Here is a 21,210-nt window from a genome sequence, read left to right as displayed (position 1 = left end):
CGTCTTCACCAACCCACATTAACCAGAGTGGTGAAATGTGGATTTGAAGCTTTCGTGACTGCAAGGATCCATACTCTTTGGTTCTATTGGGTAAAGTCACGTAGGTAAAAAATAAAACAACAAAAATCACGACGTTTTGGCCACAACACAAGTGGCCTTCTTCAGATGAAGGAACAGAACTGTCAGGACGACAGCACTTCAATTGAAATGTGGTCAAGTAACCACCATGATCTGTGTGGTCACGGGGAAGCTCTCGCAGAAGCTGACAAGCTTCCATCTTGGCAGTAATTATGTTGCCTCTTTTTTTACTCTCAGCGTCTCTGCAGCGCTTGCAGCGCTCGCACTCCTCGCCCCATTCACCCCCCACTCTCCCCCTCTCTGACTTATTTAACTGCCCTAACCCTGGTTTCTCTCCCACTTCAGTAAAACAGTTTCCTTGCTGTGGTTGTCACACCTGATGATGAGTGCTTATGTTGCATTCGAAACGTCGTGATTTATTTCTATTTCTATTTTTTTTTCCACCTACGTGACTTTACCGAAAGAACCAAAGAGTATAGCTGACAAGCTGTCAGGGCAAAAATGACTTTGCATATTCCAACTAATATTTTTTGCCCTGGTTTGTGTCTGACCATGCTGGGCACGGCTTTGTTAAAGTGTACGATATTCAATGGGGTAAAAGTCCCCTAATGGTAATACAACTTTATACCACAGGTGTACTCACACTGGAGCAGCGTCGACATTTATGAGAAAGCTTTACACATGAGTACCATGTGCGGTTCTTTACCGACATTCCCATCCCTGCACCTGCCTCCCCTGTCCCTAATGCAATGAACCCTCTACCCCCACATTACCTATGCAGAGCTCGTGGAGAGAATGAATGAGGAGGAGGGAGCGGAGGGGCATGAGGCTCAGCCTTCAACGGTGCCACAAGACTTTTCGACGTCATCATTTCAATCTACCCTGGCCCAGGTACGATGCGGCACAACGTGGATTTGCACAGCCTATAAATTAACTTGGCTAATGTCAAAGATGGGAGATTCCTGGTATTTACAGATTTAGTTGTTTGCATTCGCCAACTAATGGGCCCCAAAGTGTAGACATGGCTGCTCCTCATTTATAGATTTCCAGCCTTTGCAGCAGTGCGTTTTGGTGACTATACTGTGCTGATGAGTCCGAATGAGGATTACACCGGTCCACAGTTGCATATCACTGCATCACTGCTGCTGTTAGTCTGTCACATTTGCTCAACTTTATTTTGATGGTGGTTTAAGATAGCATTACCACAATGCACTTTAGAAAATACTGATGTTTTTTGTATAATGCACAGGGACTAGATGCTTTGTGTACATATTTCTCCAGGTCTCTGGTTTCCTCCCATAGCTAAATGACACAGTGTAACTGGTATTGGCCAAACGTACCAATGCTGAAAAAATACATGCAAATTATTCAATTGGAATTAAACTTAGCAACTTCGTTCTCGACTGCAAAAAAACAGAACTTGGTAGGACCCTCCTTGAAAATAAAAATGTAAACTCATTGAGGTTTTCCTGGGTAAACTAGTACATCATCATAGCAATAAACAACTTGCATACAAATAGCAGATTAACTTATGTCCTGATACATGTATCATGAGCTTATGAATAAATATACATTTCATGCATAAGCTATTACATCTCTCATATTCGTGTGTGTGCTTGCCTTTGCGTGTAGGACACTGTCTACTTTTGCGATGGAGTCCGTCGGATCGATTTCATCCTCGCGTTCGATGATGAGGTCCATTCTCAGGACGCCATCAACAATCAGGTGAGAACGAGGAACCTACAAATAATGCTCCACCTTCCTGCACCCAGCATTATCACCCCTCCCCACGTGCAACACCACACGCCTCTAAACCTAGGTTTGACGCAGTGGTGCCAGCTCAGCTCTCTGACTGCTGAGTCACCCTGCCACCTCCATACGAGTCTTTAAATCCACAGTATACATCCTTTATCAAACTGTATCGTCAACTGCAGACCACGCTAGTCAATGAACGCTAGACTCCCATCACTCAACTCGCACATCCATACCCTGAACCATACACCTCACTGCTTTGGCGAACAACAATCAATTATCGTTACGTATCACACTCCATCCACAACTCCTAAATAAATACACCACTTTCATATTGCCGACAACACCGACACCCAGACATAACTTACAGGATACATGTAATATCCACATTCTAACTGCCAAATGGAAAACTATTACAACAGTGCTGAAGTACCCAGTATGCATTCTCTGCAATATTGATGTTTTTGTTTATTTTGTTGCTATTGTACCCACGCACAATGGATCTATCTCCCTTGTAAAATAGCAAAGCAACTAGCTAAGTGAGACCATCCCTGTAACAAATAAGGTGAACTCAAACAGTTGATTGACAAAGAGCTGTGCAAATTTTTATTTTATTAAGGTCTGCTGAAGTGACACCGACTGAAGCAGTTCAGTGATGCTACTTTGCAGAGCCGTTCTCTGATTGATTCCCATGTGAGGCTCTACTCACTGTAAGAGTTCAAGAAGTTTCCTCACCTCTTGACTTGACTCCCACAGTGACACAACTGAGAACAATGTATAACACAGATGGTCAATTTTGTTTGACAGAAGAAGAGGACCGAATATCAGGCAAGCCTGATGAAGATGGGGCTAGATCTCGAGATTGAACCCAAGGAGGTAAGTTTCCTGCGTGTCTCTCTGCTATAGATGACAGACACTGTATACAAATAAAAAGGTGTTAGACTGTGATTGCTTCATAATATCACTGCTGGCATACATTCCTTGAGTAGGAGCGCTAAAGATCCCCGCTGGAGGGTATATGGCCTACTCTTCTATGCTTGCCAGACGTCTTGAAAGAGATAGCGAATACCCATACTTTACCCCACCATGCACAATCTTAAGATGGATTAATTGTGGCTTACCCATTTATACTGGAGGGTATAACAGTCTCCACCTTAATGTGGCATGCCAGCTATTTATACTGTAGTAATAAGTGTTCGATAACTGCACGTACATTATGCAATTTGCTTTTGGGTTGTGCCACACGTTGATCGGCACGAGGTGCTAACAACACGTGACACAAGCACGAAAATCCACGCGGCCGTGGACACTCTTCCAAATGAGACCATCCGGTTCCCTTGAACTCTCACCTGGTCAAACAAAGTCTAATAAATACAACTAAATGCACTCATCTAGAGTCTGACGATGAACTTCGTGCCATCCACTAGGAGTCGGTGAGCGGACGCACCACCTTTGTGAAAGTACACGCGCCATGGAACCCACTCACCACCTATGCCGAGATTCTACACATCCAGGCAAGATTCTGATGGTCATTGTAATGATGATCATGATGATGCCGATGATTGTGATGATGATTGTGGTGATGATTGTGATTATGATGGTGATAATGAATGTGATGACAATAATGTTTGTGAAGATTCATCATGGTTGTGATGATAATTGCGATGATCATGCATGTGATACAGAGTATGATGGTGAGGGTGATGATTGTGATGATTATAATGTATGACGTTCAACGATAATAATCGTAGCACTGACATTACGAGATATCGAGAGACGTAAATATACAAACGGATTAGAAAAACGTACATTTGGAAAAATATGCATATTAGCAACATATTGACTCTTTTTAGAAAAGTGAATGGGCTCGGGAAGGGCACGTTGCTTGAAGGGATGATGTCTGCTGGCCGAAAATGACATTGGAGTGGCAGCAGAAGGAGAGAACGTGCCCAAGATGATGTATATCATAGAGATGGCGAGATAAGATTGGCTCATGTGCGTGTGCTCATGACTGGGGATATTGGTGGGACAACTTGAAGAGTGGGTGGGATATGCAGTGGAGGCTTTTGGCATATTAATTGTTGCATTATAGGACTTGTTGTATTATAGGACTTGTTGTATTATAGGACTTGTATTATAGGACTTGTATAGAATGTTGTATTATAGGACTTGTTGTATTATAGGACTTGTATTATAGGACTTGTTGTATTATAGGACTTGTTGTATTATAGGACTTGTTGTATTATAGGACTTGTTGTATTATAGGACTTGTATTATTATAGGACTTGTTGTATTATAGGACTTGTTGTATTATAGGACTTGTTGTATTATAGGACTTGTATTATTATAGGACTTGTTGTATTATTGGACTTGTATAGAATGTTGTATTATAGGACTTGTTGTATTATAGGACTTGTTGTATTATAGGACTTGTTGTATTATAGGACTTGTTGTATTATAGGACTTGTTGTATTATTGGACTTGTATTATAGGACTTGTTGTATTATAGGACTTGTTGTATTATAGGAATTGTTGTATTATAGGACTTGTATTAAAGGACTTGTTGTATTATAGGACTTGTTGTATTATAGGACTTGTATAGAACGTTGTATTATAGGACTTGTTGTATTATAGGATTTGTTGTATTATAGGACTTGTTGTATTAAAGGACTTGTTGTATTATAGGACTTGTATAGATTGCAACAACTTGGGGAGACCTTCATCCATTCGTGGACTGATTTTGGCTGATGATGATTCCATGTGTTCGAGGCAAAGGGTTTAATACATTTAAAATCAAACAGGTGCCACTCAAGGAGAGCGACCTCCCCCAGGTGTCAGGCTCAGACAGTGGGCCTCTTCACTACCTGGGAAATATTCACCACCTGAAGCCGGGAGCCGTGCCCAAACAACCGGACTATTTCACGGCACCCTACCGGCGTTCGCAGCAGGACATCTATCCTATAAAGGATCATGACGTCCTCATCCCACCGGCCGTACGCAGCCAAATCGTACGTTTGTATCAATAATGCTGTATAAATAATGCCAGAATGAGGTGGTTTTTTTGCAAAAACAAGTTAATTTAATAGGGTTTTGTCGTGTTTTTATCATTTTAATTAAAGTTTTCAGCTCTGTATCGCAACTTGCGATCTCTGAGTGACATGTGGTTAGAAGTGTAAATCATTATGGTTTATTAAGAATGCCTGGATTTATGATTTAGGGGTTGTGGTAATATGTGTCCCTGTAGAGAAAGCTACCAAATTTTTGGGATGCTTAACCAGGAGACATGGTGAGCTAGCAGCCCCACCCTTTGTAAGTCCTGCCCACATTATATAACCACGTCCCCTCAATCACTCTCCCCTGCACAACAAAAGAATGAAAGACTACTGTTGATATGGTTCTTGGTGAGCAGGTATCCTGTCGAGCCAATATTATGGGCATTTGGGGTTTTGATAGTATTGTATTCTGAATAAATTGCCTTTGTGCATGGGAAGCATGCATAAAATGTCTCCTTGAAATCTGGATATTGTACTTGCTGAAATCAGTACATATCTGCTTCAGTTTTTGGAGTGTTCTATGGACCTTTCCGAGTCGGGACTCAATAAGAGTTGTGGGCCCATTATAACTGTGTAGGCTGGTGGTGGTTGGAGAGGGGGAAACATTTCAGAGTGGAGTGAGTCAATAATAGCTTACCCACCCAGCCCTATGTTTCATGCATGTAATGTTTGTCATGTGTGTCATGTGTGCTCACACAGGTCCACTACATGCTGCAAAACCCCATGCCACAAGACAGCACGAACATATTAAATATCAACCAAATGATTGAAAATGGCTGCTATACTGCAGCCTATCCACTGCATGACGTAAGTTGTTGGGGGGGTAGGGGGTGGAGGGCACACTGACACCTTACAGGAGGCCTATGTACAACACCTGAATTGCACACCTGTTTAGGACGCTATTGCATAGTCTAAAGCTTACCACATACTTAACATTAGTGTCCCACAGAGATGCGCCGCATAGGTGTCCAGGTTCCCCAGCTCACTAAACACACCTCTGATTTGCATGGTTGGCTACATACGGTGCAAAAGAAGTTCAATATCCATGCATTGGAAAGGACTCCACGAGCACTCTAGAGAGCCATTCTCAAGGGTATTTGGCCGACTATTTCACGTGGGACAGAAGTCTTTGGAAGAATTAGAAGTACCCACACTTCATCCCACAACACGTGAACAACCAATAGATTAACTGTGGGTGCACCCATTTACACTGCTTGCTGGGAAGAAGCAGCGTGATTAAGAAACGTGGTCATTGTTTTAACTGTCGTTCCCATGTCCAGTGCAGTGTGCAAGTGTGCAACACCATTACACCACAGCAGCGCCACGGCAGAGTTTTGGGGGGGTGGAGCTGGTAATTTGTGAATGTCCATGCAGTGTTTGTGACTAACAATTGCTTTCCCCATGTCAGAGTGAGTCTGTTCATCCCACCAAAAACCCGAACACGCTGGGCGACCGCAACACGCTGCGACGGGAGTGGGCGAGAGCCGGGCGCTCTTTCAAGGAGCAGCCTCTTGACCTTGTGCGGTAAGTTCATGCCCTATCCACTGCTGGATGAAGACTTCCCCAAGCCTTCGCCATCTCTCCCAGTCTCCTGATGCAACAATCCATGTGGCTCCTGCACACATGCTGATTTCATTACTTAAATCTCTGTGGTGCACATCCTCTCAGACGCATTCCTTCTCTTGACTGCCACATCATTCTTAGTCTCGACCACAGGCCATCGTACCTCTTAGGGACGTGCTCTGTCCAGAAAGGTCCTAAGGCTGGACTTGAATGCTAGCTGGGAGTTGATAGCACAGATGGCTGGGGAAATGGAGTTCCAGAATAGCATTTGCCCATGCCTTCCCTGCTCTTCACATTTCCCTCCAGCCCATGGTCCTTGCTTACATATTCGATAGCTACACCACTGGTGCCATGTGCGGTTGGTGATGTTTGCGCTGTGTGTGCGAGTGATGTTGTCGGCACAGGTCATACTTCGGGGAGCAAGTGGGGCTCTATTTTGCATGGCTCGGCTTCTACACAAAGATGCTGATCTTCGCTGCAATCGTCGGCCTGATCTCCTTTTTCTTTGGAGTATTCAGCAAGGACCGTGACATCACTAGGTACTGGCCCGACACATGCATACAGACAAATGCATACAAACACACACACACATACACTCATGTGTCAGATGTAGAACTCACACAGATCTCCTGTATAGCAATACAGACTGAACAATGAGTATCAGAAAGCACCTACTAAGGCTATACACAAGTACATATACACGTAAAGTACATATAGACATACATATACACTTATATACAATCCCATGGGATGCTGCCATGGTGTAATAGTTACATTTCTAGAATTGCAGTTTATAGATTTCCAGTGCGATCGCCTGGCATGGCAGCTGAAATAATGGCTAGGTTTCTTCAATTATCCCACATATGCTCAGCAGTATAAACGGAGACACCGCAGTTAGATGATTGGCAGTTCAGATGTGATGGGGTAAAATGTGGGTACTCCCACCGTGTCCAAGACGTCTGGCCATCATGGACGAGTAGGCCAAATATCATCTCGATGGGCAATCTAGAGCATTCTTTAGTGGAGGACCTTCCACCAGCAGTGGCATGAGCAAGCAATTTCAGGGCCACATCTTTAACATTTCACTATTAAAGTACATATGTACATATATACAATCTCATACAGTTTATATACATATACAGTACAAATATAGTACATTCAATATATTGTATATGTATATATGTTCCAAATGTCTCTGTTTCTAAAAGTAAATCCAAAAAATCAAGCCTAGCTACAATATTTCGGACAATCCAGGGAAAATTAAACATTGTTTTGGATTGCTCAGAAAACATGACATCGCCCATTGTGACGTCACTCACGACGACACGTATCACGTGGCATCGGGTTTCGTCACTCTTGTTCACATGAATATATTGTACATTCTTACGAATTGTAAATAATCCGAAAATCAAAAGCAAAACATATTCAAATCCAAAATGTTTAAATGTGAAACGTATCCTTATAATACGACTTACACACATAGACTCTGTGGAGCTGCATGACGGACAGCGGGGAGCAAGTGCAGGAAATACATTGCTGTACTCTGTGTCTGGAGTCTTCGCTTCCCATATTCAACCCGTACTGACCAGTGTGGGATGACTAGAATTAAATAGCCCTCATGACCCACGAGGTGTGGGGAGGCCCTCAGCCAGAAGTGGATTGATAAAAGGGCTGTAAACACCCCTGGAAATCAATACATAGAGATGTTACACCACTGATATCAACGAAAATTATAATTAAACATCAGGAAATACATTTTACTTTGGAAAATGCTCGACGTTGGAACCCATAATTTAGTCTGACTTTGTTTAAAGGGAGGGTATGACACATTCAAAGGTGGCATGACCTTTAGGCAAATTATATTTCTCATCCAAGTGTATTATGCCCATTAGTGTGTTTATGTTCGTGCGTGTCTATGTGTGCAGTGGAGAAATATGCAACAACACCATCGGAGGATCCTTGGTCATGTGTCCCCAGTGTGACCAAAAATGCACCTTTTGGAGGCTAAATGATACCTGCGAGACTGCGAAGGTATCACACAAATACACCATCGATGTTCCCTCTAAATAAGGATACTTATTGGTTATTGGTGATGTGCATCATTATCACAAAGCCAACTCACATTGCTGAGATTGTATCATTAACATTAACCATGATCACTAGATTGCAGCACATCATGCTAAACACTATGCTGCCATTCGTGTGGGTGTTAAAAAAATATTATACTAATAATACACGTGTGATCATTTTGAAGGTAGTTAGTTATAGTTTTAGCAAATAGGGTATTTTAATGGACTAAGTCGATGGTTAGACAAATACATGAAAATGAATGCATCGTCACATCCCAGCGGGAGTGCAAAAGTTACTTTGAGTAAATCCGACACGATGTATTTCATGAGTATTTCTCCACGATCAATACAAGTGGACAAAGTATTTTGAAATCTGAATTTCAGTGCTAATTAGTTGACATGTCATGCCGAAATAATGATTATTCACTTTAAAGTGTCTGAAATGTATGTCCACAATCATGGAACTGCCCATTGCTTATTTTGCTCTTTCTGTCACATTTATACAGATTTGTTTGATACATGAATAGCACTATAATATCAGACATTGTAGAGCATTGTCATCTCCACAATTTAATGGATGTTTCATGAGTGATTAATCTATTTTAACTTAAAAATCAATCGATGCATCGTTACTTTCCTGCTGTTGATATTGAAAAGACGTGGATGCTAAGATTTAAGGTTTAATTGTGACTAACACCTCTGATTGTGCCGTTGCAGACTTCACACATGTATGAAAATCCGGTCACCATATTCTTCGCAGTTTTCATGGGACTTTGGGGTAAGTGATTCTAAGCATTGGCACACATTGTCCAGACACAGTGACAAGTATCAACATGTTTGCAATGATGATGAGCACATTTGGCCACGTACAGTGTTAAAGAAGTTCAACATACATACGTACAACCATATACAGTACCATCATGTCTTGCAATGTTCGTATGCAGTGATCCTGACAGTCCTATTATGAACCCACTGCTCAATGAGGGCACATTTGGACCATGACTTGTACACATTGTCCTACTCTTACGAATGATAACCGATAATCTTTAATGTCCACTGTGAAGCAGATGGTGTGTATTTTTGTGTAATTAATACACCGGCAATATTAATCAGGGCAGCCACATAATTTGAACCACGAACCTCTGCAACAAGCAACGAATGCGCTACCCCAAGGCGATTCCATGAAAAATACAAAGTGGCCAGGTGGCTCAGAGTTCAGAGTGCTGCGTTGCCGCCGCTGAGATTCTGTGTTGAAATGAAAGTGGCCACCTGCGATTAAACAAGTTTTTCAATTATAGCGAGATGATGGTCTCAACTCAATCACCGATATCTGCACAACAAATAGAAAAAATCCATAATGTTGAAGTTGCTTCTGTACTTAATTTGGCTACATTCCAGCTCTGAGAATAAAAATGTTAGCTTGACTATCACGTAACAAACGCTCCTCTCCGTGGCAAAGCAGTTGGGAAAGAGCTACCCCTACTATGTGGATCAGAGATCACAGAGGTAGCTCTGTGACATTCGCTTTTGTGTAACGTTTTGTAACACGAAGAGCAGCACTGCTCTGTTATAGATCCAAAAGAAATCTCAATCTCATGCCGTGCCACTCATGGTGCAAGTGGGATAAAATTGTGGCAATGTACCAAAAAAAGCCAATAAAGGTATTTATGAAAGACAAAAAAAATACTAATGAAGTTACTTTGAACATTACATTTAACAGACTACATTAGGTAACTTTTGAACCCTTGAGCAATCGATAGTCAAATTACTTTTCAAAGTAAATCCTCCCCGTGTGGTGTGTCGCAACAGCCACGGTGTTCCTGGAATTTTGGAAGCGTCGCCAGGCATCGCTCGCGTACCGCTGGGACCTGACGGCAGCGGCGCAGGAGGGAGACCCCATCCGGCCCGAGTACCTGGCTCGCTGCACGACCACGAAATGTAACATCATCACCATGGTAATGCTTTTTGCTGTCACCACGGCGACTACCTCATTGCACACACACACCTCTGTTTTGTAATGTTGCATGTGTAACTGTTCACTGTTTTCCTAGTTTTTCTTCTAACATATTTGTTGGCCTTTGCTCAATTTTGTTTTCCTCCCAATATTATCCCGATTGTACTATCGGAATCGTTATGAAACAATGTCCATTTGGAACTCTATGTTATGGAAAGGTTTGCTCAAGCAGATGTTACATAATTACTTCTAAGATCCCTTCAAGTGAACACACACTAGAGGGTGGCCCTTTCCCATCAGCCCTGCTACAAAGAAATGTTCATGATGGTCAAACTAATCTTTTTTTATTCTGAAAGGTGAAATTTGGCCAAATTAAGAAAAGAAACAAATGTAATATTGGTGACCAGGCTGATCGGCTTACTACTTGGTTTAATTGTAGGCAGCTGCCTGGATTCAAGCCAATGAATCTCAGCGCTGCCAGCTCAACTCTCAGACATCAGAACCATCAAATCCATTCCTTTATATCATCGCATGCTTAACTAGTAGTGGGGAAAACAAATAATGGTTCATCAGTCAACCTTAACGGCTCACACTAACATTGGTCACTCCTACAGACTAATCTATATACAAATGCTTTTCCGTCTATGTCCGTGCATTGTGAGTGCAGGAGGAGGAGCCTCATATGCCTAAGAGGATACTGAGGTTCCGTTACTGCCTCTCTGGGATCATGGTGTTGTTCTGGGTGAGTCCGCCAACTCAACAGCAACATTGAACCCCTTCTCCTGATCCAGTGAGCTATGGTCAAGTCACCTGCTATGTGCCTCATCTTGGAGGCGAAGCAGGTTTTGAGCCTGGGTACTGCACGAATCGGTAACCATCATGCACAAAATGGACTGTAGGCTGCTGCAGAGCTACCTTGTGGCCAACAGAGAACTGCATTCTCATGCTTCCATCCTTTACCAACCTGTACTGGTGTGCATGGTGAAGTATGGGAAAATAACCCTGACAACCTGCACAGGTTTGGGGAGGCCACCATCCAGCAGTGGATTCATATACGGGTTATACATATATATTTTTACTTGACCCAATCCCAACCTCCACACGCTGCTCCCCCAGTCAGAATCGCTCTCAAACTATGTTGTTCCTCCTGTGTGATCCATTGAGTGATTACAAGTGGGGGTATAGATACATGCATAATCATATAACTTACAGCCCTTTGTCAATCCAATCACCTGAAATATCTACTGCTGCCCCAAGGCAATGAATACCTCATGAGCCATATCATGTTATCCACCTGCTCCTGTCAACCTCGATTTGGGTTTCTCGAGACCAGTACTCGGCCTTAAGGCCAGATGAAAAACATGTCCTCAGCTCCTTGGCCTTGAGTGTGTGGCCTCAGTCCGAGGAGGTTTCTTAGAGGTACCGACCTTGACACTGGCCTCATACTAGCGCACCCAACCTTGAGTGACCTTGACACTGATTGTGGCCTAAAAAGCTGCCGCCTTGGCCTCACCTTGGCCTTGTAGCTTTTGGTCTCAACTTCACATCTGAACCTGGCTCGAGGTCTAGCAGGGCCAGGGATAGTAATTCCTTTCATAACATTGCATCATTTTCTACATTTGACCAAGTGACGTTACCATTACACGTTCATTGTGTGTGATGTTAGCGAAACAGCTCAGGTTCTGTTTAACATGTAAGCTTTTCGCGACCAATATCATCCATAATATTTTTTTTGGGTTAGATCGCGTAAATATATGCCATGAAACCCACCACCACCCGACACAGCCAATTAGTAAAGTTGTTCACGTAAACAGAACATGCCAATTCGTTACTAGTACAGCAAATCCACAATATCTACAATCTGAGTACGACGTTTTGCCAGTCATTTGGTTCTGCAGTAGACAAACGAACTGGCACCTCCTGAGTCACACCAGGCTAGCTTGGCACAGCTAACTCACGGCTTGGTTATACAGTGGAAAAGAGCTACAAGACTGTAAATCTCACCCACCTCTGTGTTTCTTGTGTTACTGGCAGATCCTCCTGATTCTTGCTGCAATTTTGGGTGTGGTTGTTTACCGCCTGTCCATCTTTGGCATACTCTCCTCGAGTATCCCCAATCATGTGACCAAGATCAAGGTGATCGGTGCCCTACTCACACCTGATATGGTTACCACCATCACGGCCTCCATCCTCAACATCGTAATCATATTACTACTCAACAAAGGTTACGACAAGCTGGCCCTCGTCCTCACTGATCTGGGTAGGTGTTATCACCATCACGGTTTGCATATGTTTATTTTATTATACGCCACCAGAGAACACATGTAAATTTGAAGATTGGATAAATGTTGTGCATGGTAAATATTGTCGCTGTAAAATGTCATCATGATTTTAACCTTGCACCATGAGGCCATGAATAGCAGCATCAGTGCATCATCCAATCACTTGTTCAACTACTGCCTGTTTTTGTCAGAACTCTGTTAAATTTTTCCTCCAGTTTCATTCCGATTGGGCTATCAGAATCGTGTCTTGAGATGAAGTATCCAATGGGATCTCTTGTAGACCAGTGCAACCCTTAATGTCATGAAATGGCCCTAGAAGTGAGCTACCTCTGAGACCCTTCATTCAAGTGAACTCTGGTTCACACATTAGAGGGAAGCACTTTTCATTCCACACTGCTACGGAATGTAATGTTAATCTCGTAACAGTCAAATTGCTCATTCTCACAACTAAAATTTCACCAAATTAAGTGATGAACCAAATGGTGTATGTTACAGATGTAATGCCATCATTAGTAATAGTCCTGAAGCCATTAATTTACTGCACTTGAGAACACATGTTACCAGAGGTCGCTGCCTGGATTTAAACCCAGGATCTCAATGGTGCCAACTTAGCGCTCTGATTTCACCTCTCGATCCATTGAATCACTGAATGTAATTGTGGGCTGACCCTCACTGCTGCATTGCTACCTTCTAGCCAGCAAACAGCTCTCTGCTTGTGTTGGTCATGTTGCCCGCTACTGAGCCCTTTATTAGTAATTTATCCTGCTGAAGCCTGCACCCCCTCTGAAAGGTGACCCATGATAATTAGCGCTGTCCTCCAGACAGTCTCGTCCCTTCACCTGATGAAGGCCGCTTGTGTTGTGGCCGAAGCGTCGTGAGAATATTATTGTGTTATTTTATTTTATCAATTTATTATTTTATTCTCATTCTACGTGACTTTACCGAAAGAACCAAAGAAAATGAATCCTTGCAGTCACGAAAGCTTTAAATCGAAATTTAATACACCTTAAAGATATTTGAAAATCAAGTGCACTGGCTTTCAGACATCATACGGACAGTGTAAATGGCTTAATTGCAAATGGAGACTGAAGGACACTCCACAGGGTGAATGTGGTGAACAACACCTGGTAAACAACTTGTCCACTGTCACTCATTCCCCAGCAACATCTTTGAAATTCACTTTTGATCTTCAAATTCATTTTAATGGATATCAAAGCACGTCACATTGTGAAATGTTGCTATTCCTCAATGCGGCATCATTATCAGTGGCTTTTCGTAGCCTGTGTGCCAGAAACTATGTAAGTAACATCAAAACCGATTGCCCTGTTTGATGTCTGTGTCCCTGTGTGCCTTTGTATCATACCCACAGAGATGCCCAAGACGCAAGGAGAATATGAGTATCGGCTGACGTTCAAGAAATTCTTATTTCAGTTCGTCAACTTCTACTCGGCGTCTTTCTACATTGCATTTTTCAAAGGGAAATTCATCGGCTTCCCCGGAAGCTACACTTACTTTGGAAAATGGAGAATCGAGGAGGTGTGTAGATCTGAGGGGTTGGCCCTGTCTTTTCTATGCTGTTTGTACAACATTTTTATGTTTTACTTTTGTAGTTGATATTTTTCCCAACAATTGTCTTCACACCGTGCTGTTGGTGAAATGTCGAAATAAGGACTCTTTCTTTTGGAACTCTAAAAGGCCTCATTGTCTTCACACCTGGTCACCAGCTCTAGCATTAACACAGTCTCCGGAGTAAAAAAGTTTTCGAAACCAGACTTGAGAGAGCACGAGGTCACCACGAGCAGAACACGTGTTAGACTGATGCAATTGGTAACCCAGTTACCTTTAGGGTGTTAGTTTATCACATACTTTGCAAGTACTACCCTTGTGGTCTCTCATTGGACATTTTCAATTATATACCGTATTTATCAAACGCCATTTATTTAAAATTATATATTTGATCATCCTTAAAAATGTACAGTATTTCAGACCCCCTCAAGGATATATTTAGCCACTACCTATGACTCACTGTGGCGCAGTGGAGCACGTTGTGTTAGAGAACGGCCCCGTAATATATCAAGAACGAATTCTGGAGTAAGGAATTAAGCAGCATTGCGTTGTGCACACGTTAAATCAATGTCATTAAGACAGTGTTAATGACACGTAGTTTAACATTTACATAATTGCCATTCAGAGTCACCCTGAGTATTTGCAGCCTATGCTCGGAAGAAAGTCCATTGCCCAAAATGTGCCCCTGTTGCTCATGTTTCTGTTTGAAGGCAGACTTGTTGACACATGAGATGATTATTATGAGTATATTTGGTGTTATATTAAGGTGCCTACTTCTGCTGCAGATTTGCAGAAAATCGTCACGAGGGCGATTCATTGATTGAAATCCTCTCAAAAACAATACAGATAAAGGATAAAGAATACAGCTTATTATTTAAGTGCCTCTGTGTTTTCTACCAACTTAATTTCATGTTTTACGATTATTATATTTACTAGACGATGCTCTGGAATTAAACTCACCTGATACTAAACACCAACTGCAGTATGCATGTTGTGTGTTGAACTTATTTTGCACCGTACACAGTCTGCATCGGATGTGTGGGGGAAGGACAACAAACAAAACATTATCAGATGCGCCACCATTTTCTTTATTTAAAATACATGAGGGGGAGGGGGAAAGTGTTTCTTATAATCTGGAGAATATTGATATTCTTAATCACTGTCCCCTCTAACATATGGAGCCGTCACTTTTGCAGTGTGCAATTGACTGAAGAGAAGAATGTGAGAGGATCATTAGAAATGATGTGTGGTATCCATATATGTATTACCCAATATTTCATATCTTCAGTGTTTAACCTGAATCTATTCTCCACCCCATCCCCCCTCCAGTGTCCCCCAAACGGCTGTCTCTTTGAACTGACTTCTCAACTCACTGTGATCATGGTAGTGAAGCAGATGGTTGGCAATTTTCAGGAGGTCATCATCCCGTAAGTATCGCATGAACACATGAAAGCTGTGAAGTCTGATTACGGCGTTTCCTCGTGTAACGCGGTAGATGCGTTCCTGAAAATTTCCGCCTGAAGTAAAAACGCGCAAAGCAAGGAATTACTGAGTTAATCACATTTTCACAGTACATTCAACCTGCAGTCATTCCAAAGTGGGATAAACAACTCAGGCTAGGCTGCCGTGTTACTGTATCATTCGGCATCCTGTATCAAACTGCTCAGCCGCGCAACTCCAGACAGTCGTTCATCGTCGACTGCTCAGGAAAGCATTATAATTGCCGCGTTCGGCGTTTTAACAGTGTGCATTCCACATTATAATGGACACGTTCCACGTTGTGTGAAAAGTTTTCCCAAATATAAGAACCATGTTACAATGCAAATGTGTTGTGTGAAAACGCATTCAGCGAAAAGTCGGGTCGACAGCTTGTTAGCAGTGTGCACTGGTTAAGCAGTGAACACCAGTCAAGTGGACAAAGTTCACCTCGTTAGTATCATGCGATATTCCGATCAGACGCTTTGTACATAGTTTCATAATATTAGACAAGCAACTCCCATGACTGAAAGAGTGTAGTGGATTGACAACGGGCTAAATGAAAAACAGCTACTACTTAGGTTTTAGCAGTTGTTTGTACAGCTCTCTGACATGTTTTGTGTCATACCGCATATTGTTTGGCATGTCTTGACGTTTCGCTCCACGTGCTTGGGATATTCACATGATACAACCTGAAAACGCAGTGGAAAGCTATGAAATAGCAAACCTAGTTTTGATGAACAAATGGATATGCACGTGTGTAAGGGTGTCTCTGTGTCTGCACATGCGTACCTCCCTCCACAATTCCCCAGATGGTTCAGCAATTGGTGGGCCCAGCGTCGGGCCAAGCTAAGGCCTGAGGCTGTCTACACGCGCTGGGAGCAAGACATGGACCTACAGCCCCAGAGCCCACTTGGACTCTTTGATGAATACCTCGAGATGGGTACAATGAGCTCAGAGGATCACACTATGGAGTCAACGCGTTTTACTTTATTATAAAAAAAACACACAATTGGGTATCATTTGACTATATAGGCACGTGTGTACGGCCCCTGTGTATCTGTCGGACATTGTTGTGGGAGGGAAATTACCCACACTTCGGGTTGTTGAAGGCAGGGAGCACAGATGTAAGAGCTTAGATGTACAATACAACAATGTAATTTGCTGCACTGTCCTATGCTGCTCACAACCCCACAATAACTATTGCATGGTCACCCATCCAACCAATTTTCAGGCTCAGCTCTCCTTAACTTCTGGGATCTGATTAAATCTGACGCATACTGGGTGATTTGGCCATAGGCACCAATCTATGGATATACTGTAACACAATTGTCTTTGAGCATGCGTGTATGTGCATATGTACGGAGTTAAGTTTTAGAAACAATAGGAGCACATATTTGCTCCTCTTGTCTGCTAACCAATGCAGCTACATTGGTCAGCTTGGGTTGACGTTTCTCCCCCTTACTATTTATTTAAAACTCTTGTGCATCATGTCCACTGTGGTTAACTGCTGTGATTTGTTGGCATTTCAGCCACAGTGCATATGCCTAAAAATGTGTGGTACGGTTAATGGAGTCCTCAATACAGGATGTGATCTAGTTATTATAGCCACCTAGTGGTGGAAAATGGTGCAAAAGAAACCCAGGTGAACCAGAGCTGAGCATTAAAGATGGTAGTGGCTGGTCGCATCTCAGTGGCCAATGTAATGGACACGATAATTTTGTGAACAAATGATACGAAAATGTGATCATATTTTGGGGTCTCCTTTGACTAAAACACATTCAATGCATTGAAAACATGTTTTGTTTGCTTAAAGTAATCACAACATAACAGCATTAAGAGTGTGTGTCTATATCCTGTTTCACTCATTATCCTATCCTTGCCCCCCTACCCATTCTCAAAATATACCCCAGTTATCCAATTCGGGTTTGTCACTCTCTTCGTGGCATCATTTCCACTTGCGCCATTGCTCGCACTGCTGAACAACATCATCGAAGTGCGGGTCGACGCGTGGAAGCTCGTAACAAAGATGAGGAGGCCTGTGGTTTCGCGAGCAAGAGGAATTGGAGCCTGGGCCGACATTCTGAGTATCATTGCCACCCTCTCTGTAATCACCAATGTAAGTCGCCAGATTGTCCGCTCGCTTTCTCGCTCAACATAACATGTCATGTTAGCCGTGTGGGTTCTTTTTACCATACTTCACCATTCTGGTCATGGCAGGTTTGAGAAGAGGTGTAGTGGGGGACCAGGAGCGGTTCGGGTATCACTTGTCACTGATGTTAGTCGTAGCTGGAAGTCAATTGCATGTGTGCTGAATTCAAAGTGCAGTGCACGAATCACTGCACCACCGCTCCTATCCACTCTCTCCCAAAATCGCAAAAGGTAAAGCCTTGCAATTGCTTGCTCATGTCACTGCTGGCAGAAGGGCCTCAACTAAAGGTAGCTCTAGAGAACCCCTCTACACGGTATTTGGCCTACTCTTCCATGATGACCAGACATGTTGTAAGATGTGGAATTACCTGCGCTAAAACAGTGATGAACCCATTTATATTGCTAATTGGACAGAGGTGGGGGAGATTTAAGAAAATGATCCATTGCTTCAACTGTTGTGTCAGGAGACTGAACTGACGACTGCCAGATTGCAAGTCCTTATATGGTAACCATTTCACTCTGGCAGCAACCCCCCAAATTGTATTTGTGAAAATTAATGTAATTGCCAAGGTAAGATGTTCAGAAGCCTTGGTCAAATCATTGCATGCTAAGTGACCGCTATCGCTGTGCCTCCGTATGCTAATTCCACAGTCATGCATCTTGGCGTTCACAACGGACATCATCCCACGCCTGGTGTATTATTATGGATACTCAGCAGAGTATGGCACAGGTTCGCCTACAATGCATGGGTACACGGAGGACAGCTTTTCAATTTTCAAGATCAGCGACTTCAAGGAGCAAAATTATCCCAACATCCTGCCAGCCTGGTTTGATCCGGCAATCCACACAACCTGCAGGTTTGTGCCATTCAGTGTCATGCCCAGCTATCGGGGGTGCCGTCCCTGCGAATGTGATGCACTGATCTCTGGGTGTGTTGTCCAGGTAGATGCGACATCCTTCTGGGTGTGGCGTCCTCCTGGCTCCGCCCCTTCCTGATTAGGCTCGTTTTCTTCCTCTTTTCACTCCGTGACTTTCCTTTTAAGACCCACACTTCCCCTAGGCCCCACCTCTGTTTATGCCCTGCCCCTTACCGTGGACACAGGGTTTGGCTTCGTTGGGTAGTAAGGGGTTGTGGTAGGGTTGGGGGAAGAGTGTGCATGGTGGGTGGGGACAGTAAAGGGGGTGGGGGGGGAATTGGAGGGGGGGAGCAGTGGGTACGGGTGGGATGGCTTCACAACCAAAGTCCCACTTAGAGAAATATAATAATAGATTGATATAAATTCTAGCTCATTGTTACCTTGCTAAAGAGTAATGTTATTTATTTATCTATCGATCCACGACTGCTTAATTGAGTCTCAAGATCCCTTTGCAGGCAGACCGTGCATTGGGATTCCAGTTTAAGGTGGTTTTATGCATGTGGGATGCAATAAGAGGTCCTGGAGAACCCATGATATTGAAATGAAGCTTAAAGGTTCACACAGACATGAAACCACTTGGTCTACAGCCATCTTCTGGTCACCTCAGCACAGATAGTTAAGAAATTGATGCGATCTACCAACCCTTTTCTCTAACGTTTTTGAATTGCTGGCATACACAACTATAATCAATATAACCATATTGATCGATATTTAATATAACCTTACTTGACTATGATCAAATCACCACGAATACAGCTGATCTTAGATTCCGGAAGTCAAGCCGGCTTGAGCCTTGTTCATGCTTAGATTGATGATCACCATGCACAATGCAGGTGCAGTAGGCGACTGTGGAGCTAGGTTGTCAGCAGTGGGTAGTTCAGCAAAATTAACAGTTGTGCTATATTGCTCTCCCATTATCTGTACTCCCTGCCTTCACCAACCTGGCATGGACCAGCGTGAACCATTGTCAAAAGAGCCCCCACAAGCTGCACGTTGTGGGAAGGCCCTCTTTCAGAAGCGGATTTTTTTAAGGGCTGTGAACGCATTTACCGTTTGTGCACAACCATACTTGTTCAATTTAGCGCCAACTCTACTTTCTAGGCACTTTGCTCAATATAGTCCATGCGTGCTTGTGGTTGTACGTGTGTAGGTATCCAGGTTATCGCTACCCGCCGGATCATCCCCAAGCCTACTCCGTCACCAAGCAGTACTGGCAAGTACTGACGGCAAAGCTGGCCTTCGTCATTGCCATGCAGGTACACATCAACATGCACACACAGACACACACACATTCATAAACCCATTGAAAGATAAAGGTACAGCCCTCCAATTACTTGCTCATGTCACTGATGGCAAAAGCGCTCCTGCTATAGGGAGCTCAAGAGAGACCCTTAAGATGTATTTTTACTGCTCTTCCACACTGGTCAGACGTCTTGGGAAGATGTGGGAGTTCCCACACTGGACAGAACCAAACTCAGCCGACCAATTGACTGGATGTATTCCATTTACACTGCTAGGTGGATAGAGGCAGTGGAATGTAAAAAAAAACTTTCACCATTGTTTACACTCCCACGACCAAAGATCAATTCACACCCGTGACCTCTGGATTGCAAGTCTAGTGTGCAAAGCCTTACACTACTGCACCATCGTATAGACTCATCTGTGAGCAGTTGTTAAGGTCAGCAGAGCAAACCGTGATCATTGTCAATGGGTCATTACAGATAATGCCAGTAATGCTATTACACCTCACAATTGCACAGTATTTCTGAGATCACAAATAATAGTGGTAATACAATACTCACATTCATCATGCAGCAGACGATTCATGTTGTTGATGCAATTTGTCATACGTAAGCATGTGTGCTTGTGGGAAGGGGAGCGGCTGCGTTGTTGTTTGTGAACTGCGCTACCAATCCTGTGTGACCGGAGTACTATTTCTGGCCACAGCCAACAACAGTGGAAAATATTAGAACCAGTGTTGAGCTTCCTTTAAGTTGATTCTGTCTTAAAATGAGTACTTGATGAAGTGTGTGAAAATCATCACTGGCAAGATAAACGTGCACACCACCCCCACAGGCACTGTGCGAACCTTCATAGATGCACTTGTCTCAGTCTGTGAAAGGCTACACAGGGAATCTTTGTAGTGGTGACATGGCCGAGTGTAAGTGTTTGCTGATTGTTGCGGTAATTTGCGGCTGCCCAGGTGAATACGGTGGGTGCATTAACTGCACATCATAAATGTTGCCTGCTGCATAGTGAACGTAAAAAACCCATTAAGTAATTCAAAAAAAGTGCCTCGGTATAATTTGCCAAATGTTCAAAAATTACTCAAATGACTTAATTTAATTT

At 43.1% G+C, this 21,210-nt stretch overlaps 1 long non-coding RNA gene across 1 annotated transcript; it reads left to right on the top strand.

The window, feature by feature from the left end:
* Positions 1-14,231: 14,231 nt before the first annotated feature.
* On the top strand, positions 14,232-16,726 carry LOC142924790 (uncharacterized). The gene is made up of 3 exons (XR_012941862.1): positions 14,232-14,287; positions 15,647-15,744; positions 16,606-16,726. It is a non-coding gene; the product is annotated as an uncharacterized LOC142924790 (long non-coding RNA).
* Positions 16,727-21,210: the final 4,484 nt, after the last annotated feature.

This window comes from Petromyzon marinus, chromosome 17, assembly GCF_048934315.1.
Source record: "Petromyzon marinus isolate PM22_M1 ecotype Great Lakes invasive population chromosome 17, UKy_Petmar_22M1.pri1.0, whole genome shotgun sequence".
NCBI classification, from domain to species: domain Eukaryota; kingdom Metazoa; phylum Chordata; class Hyperoartia; order Petromyzontiformes; family Petromyzontidae; genus Petromyzon; species Petromyzon marinus.
Note: the sequence above shows the minus strand (reverse complement) of the source record. Positions and strands in the feature narration are given on the sequence as shown.